This window comes from Rattus rattus, chromosome 8 (assembly GCF_011064425.1).
Source record: "Rattus rattus isolate New Zealand chromosome 8, Rrattus_CSIRO_v1, whole genome shotgun sequence".
NCBI lineage: Eukaryota > Metazoa > Chordata > Mammalia > Rodentia > Muridae > Rattus > Rattus rattus.
In genome coordinates, this window is record NC_046161.1 from 33,953,460 (window position 1) to 33,958,950 (window position 5,491).

The window sequence follows — 5,491 nt, forward strand, 5'->3', positions numbered from 1 at the left end:
TTATTTCCTGCTGATTAGTAGCATTGAGTTTCTTGGGGAAAGTCCAATTTTCATCATAAGGATATCCAATATCTTCTTTTCTCTTTGCTCAAAACCACTTGACAAACCACAGCCACAGGAACCAGCAGCCGCCTACTTGGAGCACATCCAGCCCCTGTTGGGGCTTTGGCATTTATACCCTCCCAAATGTTTTCAGGGGTTCCACCTTCTAGCCCATGGCTCTGCCTGCCTTCCCAAGGAGGTCTGCAAGGCCCCTGGAACATCTAGGTTAGACCCCTTTCCACCAACGCCCTGCCTGCCAGGTTCCCCTGGGGTACAACCAGCAGAAGTAGCAGTATGCTATTCCCCAAGCTCCATTGTCAGCCCCACAGATCTATCTGCCTCCCCAAGGAGTTCTGCCAGCATGAAGAATATCCAGCCAACACCAGGGACAACCAGATCATTGAAGGACGGTGTAAGGACACACTCAGCAAGAGCCAGGGCCATATTCACCACTACAGATGTCCCACTACAGCAAGCCCTGCATACCTTACCGCAGCTGAAACACAAGACCTTGAACCAATTGTAGGAAGTTGATAGAGGCCTGTAAGGAGGAAATGAATAAATCTATTAAAGAAACACAGGAAAACACAATCCAACAGGTAAATGGAATGAATAAAACTATTCAAGACCTGAAAATGGAAACAGAAGCAATAAAAGAAAACACGAACTGAGGCTGTCCTGGAGATGGGAAACCAAGGGATGAAAAGAGGAAATACAGGAGAAGCATCACCAACAGAATACAAAAGTCTCAGTGGGGAAAGATAACGACGAAGGATCGACACGGCAGCTGAGGAAAATGTTAAATCTAAAAAGTTCTGAAACAAAACATCCAAGAAATCTGGGACACTATGGAAAGACCAAATCTAAGAAAAATAGCAATAAACGAAGGAGAAGACTCCCAACTACAAGGCCCAAAAATATTTTCAACAAAATCATAGAAAATTTCCCCAAGCTAAAATAAAAGATAAAAGAAAAAAAGAAAACGCCTATATACATACAGGAAGCTTACAGAACATCAAATATATGGAACCAGAAAAGAAAATCCTTCTGCCACATAATAATCAAAACACATCATCTACAGAACAAAAGGGGAAAGACCAAGTAACATATACAGGCAGGCCTATCAGAATTACATCCAAATTCTCAACAGAGACTCTCAAAGCCAGAAGTGTCTGGGCAGATGTCTTACAGACTCTAAGATGTTACCTTATACTCATCAAAACTTCCAATCATCACAGATGGAGAAAACAAGATATTCTACGACAAAACCAAATTTAAACGGTATCTACCCATAAATCCATCTCTATAGACGCTATTAGAAGGAAAACTCCAAAGAAAATAAGGAGGCTAACTTCACCCAAAAAACACAGGAAATAAATAACCCACACCAGCAAACCAAAGGAAGGGAAACACGCACACGCGCGCGCGCGCACACACACACACACACACACACACACACACACACACACGCCTGCACACTACCACCAACATCAAGATAACAGGAATTATCAATTGCTGGTTATTAATATCTGTCAACATCAATGGACTTAAAATTCCCCAATGAAAAGACACAGCTGGGGGTTGGGGATTTAGCTCAGTGGTAGAGCACAATGGTATTTATCAATAAGTGTTAACTCAGGAATACTGGAGGGAGTGTGTGCATGGAGGAGGCTCAGGAAGTGCCCAGCCATTCAGGTAGTAAGGCATATTAAATGCTAAACTCTTAGCTCCTCCAGCACCATGTCTGCGTGCTTCCCACAATGACAAAATGGGCTAAACCTCTGAGCCTGTAAGCCAGCCCCAATGAAACGTTGTCCTTGTAAGAGTTGCCTTGGTTGTGGTGTCTGTTCACAGCAGTAAGACCCTACCTAAGACAGCTGTGTCTTTTCTTTTCTTTTTTTAAACTATTTAAACAGTCCCACAACCTCTAAAGAAATGTAAGCAATCATTAAAAGTTTCCCAACCCAGAAAAGGTCAGGGTTAGGTGATTTTTTAGCTTAGAATTCTACCAGGCTTTCAAAGAAGAGCTAATATCAATACTCCTTAAGCTATTCCACACAATAGAAACAGAAGAAACATTGTCAAACTCATCCTATAAGGCTACAGCACTTAGTCCTGCTGGGACTTGAAGTGCCAGGATGGGATGGTACCCATGAGGGGGCTACCCCTTCTCTGAGGAGGAAAAGGGGAATAGAGGAGTGGGATGTGAGGGTGGGACTGGGAGGAGAGGAGGGAGTGGGGGCTGTGATCAGGATGTAAAGTGAGTTAGTTAGTTAATTAACTAAGTTTTTACAAGTTCCCAGGATTCTAAATATAAGCTATCTGCAGTTAAGCAAAAATCATGCCCCTCCTTGTTCACGATTGAAATCATAGTCCCTGCTGTGAAGCAGCCTCTTATCCCACACCCAGGACTAAACAGAAAACAAATTCACATAATATAACTGGGTTTTTAAAGAAACCAAGATTCTCACCACACACACACACACACACACACACACACACAGCACACACGCACACTACATGTACATGACTGACTGGGTGAGGCCTGTCACATTATTGAGGTTTCATCAAAAAGAACTGATTGTGAATATAAGCCACACCCTTGGAGATCTTCACAGCAACATCTAGACTGATATAATATCTGACCAAGAAGTGGGACACCGCGTCTTGATGTGTGACATTCACCATCAGTGGGGCCTGAGCCCGCAGAGTGACTGACTGGCTCAACATGCCGGGAACAGGGAGACCTGGCAAGTGGTTCTTGGGGAAAGCATGGCCCCCTTATCACTGTCTCATTGCCATGTGGAAATGAGCGTTAGCCAAATTTCCCAACCTGCTCTAGGCCTCCTGCACAGTGAGGTACAGCCAGGCTGGGGTTGCGTGCAGTGCCCTGATTGGTGTGATGCTCCATTCATGGTCTTCCTTCTGACTTCTCCCAAGCTTGATCGGCACTGGGGTTAAGTTCACAATGGCCAAATCTACCCTGACTGTAGCCTCCAACCAGGCATGTCGATCTGTTATTGGAAATTCATTACCCACTCCGGCTGTTAAGCAGACCTATATCAGGAATCTGGGTCTCTAGACAATGCAAACTCCTGTGTGGTAATGGCATCTTTTCTCTCCAAGTACAGGGACCTAGAGTCTTGAGATTTTCCCACTTCTATTCCCAGACACGCTACAGAAGTCCGTCCTGCTCTCTCCAAAATGCCCTCAAGATGATGTGGTGGTTAGAATGTGCTTGGCCCGTGGGAAGTAGCATCATTAGGAGGTATGGCCTTATTGAAGGAGGTATAGCCTTGTCAGAGGAAGTGTGTCGCTGTGTGGGTGGACTGTGGGCTCCTAAATTCAACCTCCACCCCGTGGGACAAAGAAAGATTCGGTCTTCGACTGTCTGTCTTTAGATCCAGATGATAACCATGGTAGACTGACTGGCAACACATGCATTTGATGTGTTGAGCCTAGTTCCTTAACAATAAAGTCCTCTCTGAAAATGTAGCACTTGCCTAGTATATTCGTCAGGGTTCTCCAGAGTCACAGAACTTATGGAATGTCTCTTTATATATTTTAAAGGAAACTGTTGGAATCATTTATAGTCTGTAGTAAAACTAACCCAACAATGGACATCCATGAATAGGAAGCCCAAGAATCTAGTAGTTGTTCAGTCCCAGGAGGCGAGGTGTTTCAGCTGCTTTCTGTAGAAGCTGGAATCCTGAAGAATTAGGTTCCAAGAGACGTGCTGGCATGTGTAAGCAGGTGAAGAAGAGTGAGTCTTCCTTCTTCCAATGTCCTTACATGGCGCGGATTAAAGACGTGTACCACCGCACCTGGATATAAGTTTTTCTTTACTTGGAACTTGCTTTGTCCCAGGCTGGTCTTGAACTCAGATCTGCTTGCCTCAGTCTCCTGGGGTTAAAGGCTTGTACCACCTTGTGTGAGCCTAAGCTTTTCCTGGTCACTGTGCCTCAAGATCCAGATCAAAAGCCTGTGTCCTTCCTCCAGCCCCCAGGATTACAGGTGAGCCCTCCACTTCTGGATTGTAGTTCATTCCAGGTATAGTCAAGTCGACAACTGGGGAGAGTCATTGCACTATCATGCTCCAGGCTCCGGGTTCGATCCCCCACACTGCATAGAAGGTCCTTTCCCATAAAGCAGCTGTGATCGTTAGAATGGTTTATAGAAAGCTGTGTAGTCAGACCCAGGCCACAGCTCCCGCTTCCAGCAACCATCAGTTTTCTCTCTAAAATTTTCACTGCCTTAGAGTCCCTTGTGTTAGCTGTCACCTTGGGACAGCCACTGGGATGGGGAATGGTAACACTGCTTTCTACCATCCGAAGTCTTGCACTCCAAACGTGGCCTGAATGCTCTCGGTGCCTTCCTCCTTCCTGCAGATACCCATGCTGACACCACTGGCTTCCCTGAGGGATTCGAGAGGGATAATGTAACTCAAAAGCATCAGCAAAAGTAGCTGACAGATCTGTGCTCACATTAAGTTTCCAGGAACCAGCAGCAGCCAGGGTCACTTCCCTAGAGAGCACTTCCTTTTCTCTGCAGTGATATATAATCAGGCATTCACTGAAGAAATTTTTATTAGAATGTATTTCTTACCCTGCTGGCTCTGTGGCAGCAGAACATGAATTTCACAGTATCTATTATTCATCAACCCCCAACCCATCCATCCACCATCTATCATTCGCCCATTGACCATCCATCCATCCATCCAGTTAATCCTCACTGGATCCCTGACGTCCAAAGGAAATGCAGTATTTATCTCTTTAAGGATGGACACATTTTAGTCTTCGGAGTAGCATCCTCGACTGTCACTGCCTAACCACACTGTGAGCTTTGAGAAGAGAGATGGTTCCAGGCAAGGTTCAATGTCTGATGCCAGCGAGGAGAATACAAAGGAGCGAGTAACACCACTGTCACAGGCTGCTTCTGACCGGTCCAGAGTGGGGCTGCTTGTTGGATTGTACAGACTGATTACTTCCCACAAATGATCACTCAGCAGCCTCCGGGCCTCCTTGGACTGGCTCAGACCGTGACTTAGTCTAGGGAGAGGCCATTTATATGAACATAGCCTGACATTCACCCACCAACATGGCAGCTTCCCAGTTCCCTTTGATCCCAGAAGCCCAGGAGCCATTAAGGCTGGATGGAGCCTCTCATATTAATGAAGTATGCTCTCAGTGTCAGTTTGACAAGGCTGCTGTTAAAAGCATCCGTCCCGGGTCCCGGGCACACTGAGGTTGCCTAATGCATGGATAGCATGGTTTCTTTTCCCCCGTGGCCTCTCTCCTTTCTTCATCTCTCATCTCCTTCAGCGTCTTTTCTGTGCTGTTCCCTGCCCCTCCAGCCCTCTTCTTGCTCCGTCATTATTTCCCCCTTTTCCTTCTCACTGGCCCTCTCCTCCTTTATCCTGTGCCCATTCCCATTCCTTCACCATCTTTAT